At 35.5% G+C, this 13,747-nt stretch overlaps 1 protein-coding gene across 2 annotated transcripts in view; it reads left to right on the plus strand.

Annotated features, from left to right (window-relative positions):
- Positions 1-13,747, plus strand: part of LOC147843244 (uncharacterized) — a 1,033,179-nt gene that overhangs the window by 989,746 nt on the left and 29,686 nt on the right. The gene's annotated exons all lie outside the window — the stretch shown is intronic.

Raw genomic sequence — 13,747 nt, forward strand, 5'->3', positions numbered from 1 at the left:
TTAGGATTGGGTAAGATTGTAGACGTTAATAACTGTGATGGTTGTGTGAAGGGTTGTGGAAGGTGTAAACTTTAATAACTGTGATGGTTGAGTTTAGGGTTAGGCAAGGTGTAGATTTTAATAACTGGTGGTTGGGTTAATGGTTGTGAAAGGTGTACACATTAATAACTGTGATGGTTGTGTTTAGGGTTAAGGAATGTGTAGATATTAATAACTGAGGTTTGGGTTAAGGGTTGTGGACGGTGTAAACATTGATAATGGTGATGGTTGAGTTTTGGGTTGGGGAAGGTGTAGATGTTAATAACTGTGATGGTTAGGTTTAGGGTTGGGAAAGGTGTAGATCAGCTGTGTTTAACCCTGTTTCTGGATATCTACCTTCCTGCAGATTTCAGCTTCATCCCTGATTAACCACACCTGAACCAATTTATTAAAAGCTGAACACCAGTTAATAATTACAGGCAGGTGTGTTTGATATGGGTTGCAACTAAAATCTGCAGGAAGATAAATCTCCAAACAGGGTTGGTCACCCATGGTGTGAATGTTAATTACTGTGATGGTTGGGTTTAGGTTTGGGGAAGATTTTAGACATTAATAACTGTGATGTTTGGGTTTAGGATTGGAGAAGATTGTAGACATTAATAACTGTGATGGTTGGGTTTGGTTTGTGGTATGTGTAAACATTAATAACTGTGATGGTTGGGTTTAGGAATGAGGAAATAGTAAACATTCATAACTGTGAAGGTTAGGTTAAGGCTTGGGGAAAATTGTAGACTTTTATAACTGTGATGGTTGGGTTAAGGGTTGGGGAAGATTGTAGAAGTTAATAATTCTGATGTTTGTGTTAAGCTTTGGGGAAGATTATAGACGGTAATTACTGTGATGGTCGGGACGATTGTTGATCTTTATACCTTTGATGGTTGAGTTAAGGGTTGGGGAAGGTGTAAACATTATTAACTGTGATGCTTGGGTTAAGGGTTGGGGAAGATTGTAGACGTTAATAACTGTTATGGTTGGGAAAGATTGTTGATGTTAAACTTTGATGGTTGGTTTATGGGTTGTAGAAGGTGTAAACATTAATAACTGTGATGGCTGGGTTAGGGGTTGGGGAAGATTGTAAATGTTAGTAACTGTGATGGTTGCATTTAGGATTGTTTTAGGGTAGACGTTATTATCTGTGATGGTTGAGTTTAGTTGTGTAGGTGTAGATGTTAATAGCCGATGTACATAACCATCTTGCCGACAAAACAGTTTTGACATGTGGATCAACTAGGAAGGTTAGGGTAATTTGGCAAGTTATTGTATAACGATGGTTTGTTCTGTAGAGTATCAAAAAATATAGCTTAAATGAAGCTAATAATTTTGACTCTAAAATGATGTTTAAAAAAATGCTTTTATTCTAGTAAAAATAAAACAAATAAGCCTTTCTCCAGAAGAGCTCATGATATGATAGGGAATAATATGGTTGGTAGATCGTGATTGGTAAATGTGAGATCAGCTGTGAAAATTCATAAGCACATGATCCTCTTGAAAATTGGTTAAAAATAAACTTTTTTCTTTATGCCAAAAATCATTAAGATATTAGGTAAAGATTATATTCTAGGAATGCTCCAATCAGGATTTTTGAAGCCAATGCTATTTATCGATTCCTTGGTGATCTGCAGATACAGAATACCGATTCTGTTGCTTCAAGCTTTATAATGCCTAAAGCACATTTTGCCCCTTATAGTGTGATACTTAAGTGGAGATCTCTCCTTACCTAAGATAATAAATGAAGGATATTGCATTTAATTCCTTAAAAACGTTTCTCATAACCATTTAGTATAGACATGTCATGGTCAAAAGAAGCTTTACAGAAAATAATAGATAAAACAGATAAAAATATTGGTAAGAAAAAATAACTAACAAAGCAATTTAGAAACACTGCAAATGTTGGAAGAAGAATCTGACCTGTCTGAATCAAGAAAATGGTTGGAGCGCATATTTGATGCATACGTTAAAATGCACACTCTATTAATACATATTTGTTTATTGCAGTAAGTATATTAAAAAAATGTATATTAATAAATATTTAATAAAACATAGATAATTTTTTACCTTTTTTATTTTGTTCAACCCGGTTTTAGTGAACTTGCAACATTGTCAAAAACACAGAAATTTTCAATTATTTTATATGCTACATGCAAGGCCATTTCAATATTTTGCTCTTCAACTAGCATGTCTGGTTCCTCAGTGTGAACTTGTAAACAAACACCTGCGATCGTTTCATATGATCGGCCAAATTGGCGAGTGCTGATCCATTCATAAAATGTGGTTATCGCTGATACCAATCTTCGGCCAATTGATCCAAGCATGCCTATTATGTATGTTCCATGAAGACTTTTTAGATGCTGTAAAAATGTATTTAAAGCTTAGTTTGTTCTTGGTAATACACATTGTTAAGAGTAAAATGTTATAAAATTTAAAGGTGATTTTCTCAATAGTTAGATTTTCTTGAACCCTCAGATTTTAGACATTTAAATTGTTTTAAATAATGTTTAATTGAAGCAAACTATACGTCAATTGAAAGCTTATTTATTCAGTTTTGGGAAGATGAAAGAATCTCAAATTCAAAAAAATAGGACTGCTTTGTGGTGGTCCAGGATCACAAAAAAAAAAAATATTTATTTATTTATTTATTTATTCATTTATTTATTTATTTATTTATTCAATCATTTATTTGGTTAGTTAGTTATTTAATTTTTTTTTTTCCCAGTGATGGGTTGCAGCTGGAAGGGCATCTGCTGCATAAACCATGTGCTGGTTAAGTTGACGGTTCATTCTGCTGTGTCGACTCCATATTAATAAAGGGAGTAAGGCAAAAAGAAAATGAATGAATGAATAATATTTTTTTCAGTCATCTACATGTTTACTTATTGACTGTGTACAATTTTGGATTATGAAAATAATATATATATATATATATATATATATATATATATATATATATATATATATATATATATATATATATATTTATTTATTTTTTTTTTTTATGTGAAGTATTTATTTGTTGTTATTTATTCATTTAAATTTTATTTTCTATTTTGTTTTATTAATTTATTTTAATTAATTATATTATTATTAATGCCAAATAACAGTTTCCAGAGAGGTCTGTGCTTTAATCTATGGTGGTCTCAAAGCAGACACACACAGTCACAGTCACAGTTCACCTGTCAAGACTGCAGGGTGAGCTTATGGATGGCCAATGATACCACAAAACAGCATGTGGTCTGAGATATTGGCAGTCTAGTGGATTGAATAGATTATGCAAATAGACATTTGCTTCCATTCTTTTTTTTTCCAGGTTTATTCAGATATTTAGATTAGAAGTCTTACAGCATAAGAGGAAGCAGCGATGCTGTTGGACTGATCGGTGAACGTGTGTGTCTCTGTGTGCGTTACAGCTTCATCCCTCCCCTGCTGTAGGGCAGATGGTTTCTACGCCAATCCGAGGCTTGAGTTATGACTCCCATATGGTCATAGTGCAGGCTGCCATCACTCCATAGCCACTCCATGAGTGAGAGTGTGTATGTGTGAGTGTTTATGTTGCTGCAGACAGCGTTATAAGGCAAATATTGTGTGAGCAAGAGATTTACAGAGAGACGGAAAGAGTCTGTATGTTTATCATAAAGTGAGAGGAAATAAAACATGGAGTGATGATGATGGCTATGTGTGGATTACATTTTGGTTAGGAGAAAAGCTATACTTGGTACTTTGACTTTTAAGCTTTTGCTTTAGCTTGCAAATAAAGCTGCCAAACTGTCACATTTTCTGAAATGACACTTTATTTTTACTTTTTAGAAACTACTACCAACAAGGGTCTTTTACAGGCCTGTAGGCAGGGGGGGGGGGGGGGGGGCTTGGGTGGTTCGAAAGACCCCTTACTGATAAAGGTCCAGATATTGTCCCATACAAAAGCTAATTTTTCATATTTTGACTTCTATGCTATATTAAAATGTGAAAATAACCATGAAAAAAGGCTTTAAGACCAAGCAGAAGCCTCTTTTTGATGTTGCTTTAGCGTGACTAAGGAAAGTTGAATGCAGTTTGTTTTTGCCTAATCAATGTAATGGTCTAGTTCAGGGGTGCCCAATCCTGCTCCTGGGGCCTGTTTCAGTAAGGAGGTTCAAACAACTCGGTGTTTAAACTAGAACTCTGAGTTGATTTACCGAGAGATTAAAAACTCTAGAGTTTTCGGTTTCAGAACAGCTGATCTGAGTTAGGTCAATCAACTTTGAGTAGACCAACTCAGAGTTAAGCGCGCACACCGTGACTATGAAAAGGCATTATTAATGGAGCGCAGATATTACGAGTGACCAAGGCAATATTTAAAAAAAAGATATCACCATTTCTTTCTCCAGCTGAATTTGATGTGCTCATGCAAAGTTATAGCAAATATGAGCGTATTTATTTAAAAAGAAGCAACCATCAGTGAAACAGAGACAGTTAGCCTGGGAAAACAGCTGCTCAGGTAAATGCGAAATTTTACATTTGAAATATTTAAATATTTTAGTATAGTAAAATAAGTAATGTAATGTGTGATGTTTATAATTTTTTTCTAAACTTTTATACACGTTTATCAGTTTTAATAGATTTAACAGTGCACTTGTGTCTGCCTTTTTACTGATCAAGTGAAAGAGGTTGATATAGTACATATATATAGTACATGTCGAAGGTCAGTGAATTTAAGATAATTATTTATTGTTCTGTGTGTGACTAAAAGGTAGGCAATGTCTATGTTCTCATCCAAATATATTACATAAATTTATGTGCAAAACTGGAATATTGTATTAAAGATGCGAATAAAGCAGCGTTTCCATCCAACGAGTCAAAGAGAACAAAATCCCAAATGTCAACAGTTAAAACAGAATTTACTGTGGTAAAAGAAGCTGCGTCACTTATTTCTTTATTTAATAAATGTACTTGCGCCTCAAAAGACAATGCTGACATACAGTGAACACGTGGGGGCGTTTGAAGCCATGAGACGCAGAGACTCTTGACACGCTTCAGATGCTCGGAGGTGATTAATAATATATACTAATACTGAATCAGTTAAGGCATTTTAAAATGACTAAAACAACATTTAAGACGTGTTACAGTGTGCTCAGCCTGCTGGTTTGTCCATTCACACACATTTTCATCATCAAATGATGACCTTTTTTAATGTACATACTGTAATTTGTTCAATAAAAGTGTTTTAGAGAATTAGAATTACCGCTTCGTCTTTAAAAAAAGGGGAGGAGACCAACAGAAACTCAGAGTTTAGAGAATAAAACCTGCTCCGGACCAGGTTAGATTCACAGAGTAAGTTACCACGGTAACTGACTCTGAGTTAAAGTTACCTTTCTTTCAGAAACAGGCTTGACTTACCCTGCTTTCTCGAGTTTAACAAACCTGCCAGTTTTTTTTTGAAACAGAAAACCCAGAGTTTCTCTCATTTCAGGGTTAAAATACTCTGAGTTTTCACTTAACCTCCTTTCTGAAACAGGCCCCAGGTACATATGAATGTGCAAACATTCCCTGTTAGCCTGTGTTATTTAGTGGTTGTACCTTGGAATGTCGCATAGCCACTTAATAAGCAAAGATAATGATTTATTTTATTTATTTATTTATTTATTTATTTATTTATTTATTTATTTATTTATTTATTTATTTTAAGTTAAATCAGTGACTTTAAGGGAGAAACGTGTTATATAGAGCAAACTACTCTTGAGACCACACAAATATTATAAATAATTATAAACTGATTCATGTGGCAAAATATTTTAAATAGCTATGACAGTAGTAGCCTATAAGATGGGTCAGACAGAATCTACAGATTCATTCATTTTCTTGTCGGCCCAGTCCCCTTATCGATCCGGGGCAGCCACAGCAGAATGAACCACCAACTTATCCAGCAAGTTTTTACGCAGCGGATGCCCTTCCAGCCACAACCCTTCTCTGGGAAACATCCACACACACACTCATACACTACGGACAATTTAGCCTACCCAATTCACCTGTACCACATGTCTTTGGACTATGGGGGAAACCGGAGCACCCGGAGGAAACCCACACGAAGGCAGGGAGAACATGCAAACTCTACACAGAAACACCAACTGAGCCGAAGTTCGAACCAGCGACCCAGCAACCTTCTTGCTGTGAGGTGACAGCAATACCTACAGCGCCACTGCCTCACCCAGAATCTACAGAATTTTGTTTAAAATCCGCATACCTATGAGGAATGATTTTGGGAGTATCATAACTAAAAACTTAAAATATGAAATAAAATAAAAATAACTTTTTTTTACTTTTATTGAATGTTTACAATGCAAATCCAGTTAGATCCATATATATGGTAATCAAAGCAAAACTCTAATACAATATCTACTAAAAGAATAATACTTAAAATATTAATTTCAAACTGTATTGTAAAAAAATCATCCAAATATTTTCATAATAGTCAATAATATTACTGAAATTATTTTAAAAGCTGAAAAAATATATACATTTACACACATTTACACTGCATATTTCTGTGCACACAGATTCAGTGTGGGCCTAAATGCTTCTGCGATTACCGCCTATTTTATGGCACATTGAGGGAAATAAAAAAAAAAACATTTTATTTATTTATTTTTTTTAAGTGACGTGTTATGGCCCATGCCTTTTTGCCCAATGCCTTTTCATCTCATGCCATTTCGCCCAATGCCCAATACTTGTATGAGTCGAGACACTTGAATTTGTTCTTCTAGAAACCCAAAAACTTTTAGTCTGATCCTCAATGCTATTTCATCCAATGGTTGAAACTTTTTATGATGAGCTGTGCCTTTTATCAACTGGGAAAGTTTTGATAATCTCCTAAAATGTTCATTGTACACCACAAGTAAACTGTACATACTAGATTTAGCATTGAACCTCTCCACACACATCAGCATATGCACAGTTGTAGAACATTTAAGGTAACATTATAACTGCAAATTTCTGAGGAAATGTGGTAAACTTCAACAGCAGTTAATCATTATACATTATTGTTAATCTATGCAGACGTTATTTTTACATTTTGAAAATTCCCACTGTAGCACATCATCAAAGGATTTAAAAAAATTCTCCATAGAAAAAAATAGAAAAAAACATATTTACATAGGAAGGGGTGTGACTAATTGTGGACTTGACTGTATATACACACACTAAATGAATAACAATCTTCCTCTTTCACGCTTGTACTTAGTAATTTTAGCGAAAACCTCATATACTGTTGGCTGGTTCCTGTTGGTTGTGCACCTTTTTTACCAAGCAAGTTTGTCGACACCATTATAATGACACACCACTGTACCTATTTATGTCCCACTGAAAAAAAGTGATTGACAGATGGTAATTTGTGTGCAATTTATCTTTATTTATTTATGATTTGGTTATGGGTAAAAAAAAAACACCATGCGGGTCAGGTAGTTGAAACGGTACCTTAATGCAATGTTCTCAAAGTGGGGGTCGGGACCCCCCGAGGGGTCGTGGGACAATGAAGGGGGGTCGCCTGGTGGTTTCCAAAAATCTTTTTTTTTTTATTAAACCATAAGAATTACCATATTTTATCCATAACCTTCTGAAGAGAAAAAAAAAAAACAGTAGTTTATACCATATATAGTTACTATAGTAGCTTATAGTTACTACTTCTATTGGATTGTAACCCCTGGGGAAATTGCATTTTTATTAAAGACACAGCAATAGCGTCAGATGCAGCAGATTTCATAACACCTGGTTAAACTTTGTGGCCCATTTACAGCTCTCATACATAAAAAAAATAAAATAAAATAAAAGAAGAATAGACTTGGGTCCATTGGTGTGTGTGTGCCATTGCATGCAAGGTTTCTGTATTTATAACCACCTCAGAGGATATTGGGCGTCACGAGTCACTGGCATTGTCATTTTGGGGGTCGCGGTCTGAAAAGTTTGGGAACCCCTGCTTTAATGAATAAGAAGCTAAAACTTGCTCATTTAAGATTGTAACCGGCATATGTGAAACAACTTTAGTCATAACACAAAAACAAAAGTTTCCATATGGAGAGGTTCATACCCGTGACTATCTGATATGGCCAGACCATACCCGTGCACTCGACGCAGAAGATTAAATCAGCCTTAACCGAGCGGGGTTACTTGACTCCACAAAAGATAGGGAAAAAAAAAAAAACGACTTGGAAAAATTTGATTGATAGGTTCTTAATGTTCAATTACTTTTTGATTAATTGCCCAGACCCATAAGTAAGTAAATAACCAATAAACAAATAAATAAAAAAAAATAATAATAATAAAAAAATAACTGGCTGGCATCAGTGACTTTTACAAGACCAAACAAAACATATATTTATCCATCCATCCAGCTATGCATTTTGGGGTATTGTGCCTTTTGTTCTGTCGATTTGTTCTACCTTGTCAGATTTTCTTACCTCCCATTCAAAAAGTAGGTAGCACATTTTGATGATGCAATATGCTACCCATCAGATTTTGCTACCAGTGTACACTTTAATGGGGAATATCGAGCTGTAATATCACCCTAACTTACCTAATCCCTAACCCAACGTCAGAACCATCCATGTACAGTGTTGGTGGCATAATCTAAAATGTCAAGACACCTGTTATGACGTCTGTGTATGAGGGGGAAAATTATCATGATTGTGTATATATTTTCATACACACTTCATATTTTTATTTTCAACGGTACAGAAAGCTCTCCAGTGTTGGTTTTGATGACGATGCGTGCTTGAAAACGAAGATGAGCTGAGCATCATGACCCAATTAACAGCGTCAATCACATGCGCCCTCTCAGACTAACGCCTGGAATGAGTGCACTACACCCTGTCACTCATCTTTACATAAATTAGCTTTATTTAGAGGTGTTTAGTATCATAATATCGTCTCTCAGATGGTCGCCTCCCACACACAAATGCAGATACACAGAACGGGCACAAACCGAGACAAACTGTTGATTCTGGATGATTTTACAGCGGCTGCATTATTGTATGTCGCATGTAGTGCACTGACCTCAGTGAAGACTCATTTTACGGCTGGTAGTTCTGTCCTAGTGGTTGCTCTTTTGTAATGCCAAGATTTCCATTTTTTCTGACTAGCACCCCGCCTTCTCTCGCTTTCTTTGGCTCTCACACACATTCGCTATCTGACTATTAGGGAGGTAAAACTTTTGACACCTGAGAATGTGTTTGTGAGATAAGAGGACTGTGCACTTAATCCTACTCACACATATCCGCATTCTCTCTCTCTCTCTCTCTCTCTCTCTCTCTCTCTCTCTCTCTGTGCGTGTGCGCATGTGCCTGAGCGAGTGTGTGGTGAGCGAGTGTTGGGAAAGTGCGGTGAGTTTGAATGGTTCTCTTTCTAACTTTTCTTTCTTTGTTTGTTGTTTGTATACGTGTGCTTTTGGTTAGTGTTTGTGAGTGTAGTGAGTTTACTCCCGGCGTGTTTTGTTGCCGGGAGGTATGGCGTCGTCAGGAGACGCAGTTTGTGAAAGTTTGACTCGGCGTCATGGAATTAAAATCATGTGTAAGGCCAGTGTGGAGGATTGTATTCTAGCGGTTGGCGAAGTAGTGGGATGTTCATCGGTGGTTTCAGCTTCTAGGATGAACAATGCGGTTGTTTTGTTTTTGAACACGATAGAAAAAACTAATGAGATTGTGCAAAAAGGAGTGGTGATAAATGATGAACTCATACCTGTACTTCCTCTTAGTAGTCCATCCAGGAAAATTATTGTGTCAAACATACCTCCGTTTGTTTCCGATGCATGCATTGCAAAAGAATTATCTTCTTTTGGCAAATTAGTTTCACCGATCAGGAAAATAGCTCTTGGGTGTAAATCACCCATGCTGAAACATGTGATGTCTTTTAGAAGACAAGTTTATATGATTCTGAAAGACAACAATGACGAATTAAACCTATCGTTTAATGTCAAAGTAGATGGGTTCAATTACACCATTTACGCAACATCCGAGAGCATAATGAAGTGCTTCGGGTGCGGAAAAATTGGGCATTTAATTCGATCGTGTACAAGTGGAGGTGAGACAGGTCAGGGAGACGTACAAGGCGAGTCTTCTGCGGCTGCGTCTGTCGCGGTAGATGCCGCTGCACCTGCGGCTGATGCTGCGGTCTCTGAGGAGAGAGGCGGGGGAGGTGCGGTGGCTCCTACTATGGCAGAGGTAGTAGCAGGCTCGTCTGCTGTTCAAACCTCAATTAATTCTAAGGATGACACAAGTAGCCAAAAGGCAACTTTTTCCACAGCTGGAACAGCTAAGGAAAGTACAGGTGAAGGGATAGTGGAAATGGAAATTGAACCAGAGCAAATCTTTAAAGTTCCTAATAAAAGAAAAAAAGTCAGTGAAAACAAAATGATCAAACAAGCAAAAAAAGACAAGAGTAAGGCTGATTATATAATATCAGATAACGATGCTGATTCTTCTGATTCCAGTTCTTCAGTTTATTCATTTTCATCGCAAAATGAAAGTGAAAGTCAAACACAAAGATATACGGCTGAGGGAATCAAGAAATTTCTGAGGGAAACAAAATTTTTACCAAACGTGGAGGCTGAGGATTATTTTGAAGATGTTTCTGCTTTCGTGAAAGATGTAAAGATTCTGACTAGAGAAGGTGCATTCATAGACACAGAGGTTTATCGTCTAAGGAAATTAGTGGGTAAAGTAAAGAAAAAAAACCTCCTTGATGAAAAACCAGATTTGGTGTAATTTGTTCTTGGTTAAGGTTGCAGTATTTCTGATTGTTTCTTTTTTTTTTAAAACATCATTTACTATGAGGGTGTTTAGCATTGGAACTCTCAATTTAAATGGTGCTAGAGACAGTCAGAAAAGAATGTGTTTATTTGAATTCATAAAAATGAAACGCCTAGATGTCACGTTTATTCAAGAATCACATAGTGACAATCTTAATGAAATAAACTGGAAGAAAGATTGGGATGGTCAGATTTTTATGAGCCATTTGGCTTACAACAGTGGAGGAGTAGCTGTTTTGTTTTCTAAGACAGTGTCTCCACTGTCTGTTGAAACAGAAGAAATAGTTAAAGGCCGTTTTTTGAAAGTCAAAGTCAAGTTTGAACATGCAACAATGGTGTTTTTAAATATTTATGCTCCTAATAAAGGAGCTGAAAGAATAATTTTTTTAAAGAAGTTTTGTGATGTTATCAATAATGTAGATTCAGAAGATTTATTGTTTTTAGGTGGAGATTTTAATTGCACAGAAAATGATAAAATGGATAGAAATCATTTAGAACCACATAATGCTTCGCAGAAAGAAATGAAGAATTTAGTACAAGTTTGTGATTTATGTGATGTGTGGAGAAATGTACATTTAAATGATAGACAATATACTTGGGTACATAGCAAAGATAACCAAATTTCTATGGCAAGACTTGACAGGTTCTATATGTTTAAGTTTCAAATAAATTATGTCAAAGATTGTCGTATAATTCCTGTTGGGTTTTCTGACCACTGTGCGGTTATTTGTAAGATTTTTGTCAATTCGGTGAAAGTAAAAAGTGCATACTGGCACTTTAATACATCACTTTTAAATGATGAAAATTTTAAAGAATTTTTTTCAGTTTTTTGGGAAAATTTTAAAAAACAAAAACAAATGTATTCTTCACTGCAACAATGGTGGGATTGCGGGAAAATACAAATTAAACAGTTATGTAAAGAGTACACTTTTAATGTTACTAAAGAAACAATGCGAGCAATGAAAGAGTTAGAAAAAAGTATAACAGAACTTTTAAATACAACAGCTTCTACAAATAATAGCACTGATTTTGAAGAAAGTAAAACTAAAAAAGATTTACTTGCAGATTTATTGAATGTAAAAGCAAAGGGTGCTTTAATTCGTTCTCGGTTTCAAAATATTTCAGAAATGGATGCACCTTCAAAATTTTTCTTCAATTTGGAAAAAAAGAATGGAAAAAGCCGATTAATACATTCACTAAAGTCTGAAACAGGAGAAGATATTACAGATTCTAGTAAGATTCGCAAATATGCAGTTAATTTTTATTCATCTTTATATAAATGTGAAGTATTACAGAGGGATGTTGAAAACTCAGTTTTTTTTGAAAATCTCTCTAAAGTTGATGATGAATCCAATGCAATGCTTGAGCTGCCTATATCACAAGATGAATTATATACAGTAATGATGAGCATGGAAAATGGCAAATCGCCTGGCATTGATGGAATTCCTGTTGATTTTTATAAAGTTTTATGGCCAGTGATTGGTGAAGATTTGTTTTTAGTTTTAAATGACAGTTTAAATAAAGGATCATTGCCTTTGAGTTGTAGAAGAGCAGTTATTACTCTTTTACCCAAAAAAGGAGATCTTCAAAAAATAGGTAACTGGAGACCTGTGTCACTTTTGTGTTCAGATTATAAAATTTTATCAAAGGCTTTAGCTGTAAGACTAAGTAAAGTACTGGACCAAATTATACAGCCTAATCAAAATTACTCTATACCAAATAGATCAATTTTTGATAATATTTTTTTAATTAGGGATGCGTTAGAAGTTGCTAAATTATTTGGTATTAATTGTGGATTGATCTCATTAGATCAAGAGAAAGCTTTTGATCGTGTTGAACATGAGTATTTGAAAAAAGTTTTAAAGGTTTTTGGTTTTAGTACTCATTTTATAAAAATGATTGAGGTAATGTATAGTAACATTCAAAGTGTACTCAAAATCAATGGTGGTTTAAGCGCTCCTTTTGATGTACAGAGAGGTGTTAGACAGGGTTGTGCTATGTCAGGAATGTTATATTCCATTGCCATTGAACCTCTTCTACACAGAATAAGAGCGGAATTAAAAGGTTTTTCTATACCCCACTGTAATGCTCAAGTGCAACTTTCAGCATATGCAGATGATGTTATTGTTTTTATAACTAACACTGATGATGTAAGAAGACTGGAATGTATTATTAACAATTTTAAAAAGATTTCTTCTGCTAAAGTTAATTGGGAAAAAAGTGAAGCACTTCTCATAGGTGACTGGAAAAGAGACCCTCCCTTATTACCTGGAGGATTAAAATGGAAGAGGGGTTTTTTAAAATACCTTGGAGTTTACCTAGGTGAAAGTGACTTTGTTCAACAAAACTGGAACGGATTGCTTGAAAAAATTCAAAGTCGTTTACAGAAGTGGAAATGGTTGCTCCCACAACTTTCTTACAGAGGACGAACACTCATTATTAACAATTTGGTGAGTTCCTCTATGTGGCATAAACTTGCTTGTGTTGATCCACCTGCTGGACTCTTACCAAAAATTCAAGGAGAACTGGTCAACTTCTTTTGGGACAATTTGCACTGGACACCTCAAAGTGTTCTGTTTCTGCCAAGAGATGAAGGTGGCCAAGGGTTGGTGAATCTTGTGAGCAGGGGAGCCACATATAGACTACAATTCGTTCAGAAGTTGTTGTATGGGCCTGAAAATCTCGTGTGGAGGCCTTTAGCTCAATGCATCCTACGTGGAATAAATGGCTTGAATCTTCATGCGTCACTTTTTTTGACAGATAATGTGCATCTAGATCTGACTGGAATACCTTCTTTTTACAAAAGTATTTTTAAAGTATGGGGACTTTTTAAACATTCGCAGGCAGATTCAACAACATCTCTTTTCTGGCTGCTTGAAGAACCAGTACTTCTTGGCAGTCGCCTTGATGTAACAAAAGATGATACCCCAGGACTAAAAG

Source organism: Danio rerio, chromosome 7 (assembly GCF_052040795.2).
Source record: "Danio rerio strain M-AB ecotype USA chromosome 7, GRCz13ab, whole genome shotgun sequence".
Lineage (NCBI taxonomy): Eukaryota > Metazoa > Chordata > Actinopteri > Cypriniformes > Danionidae > Danio > Danio rerio.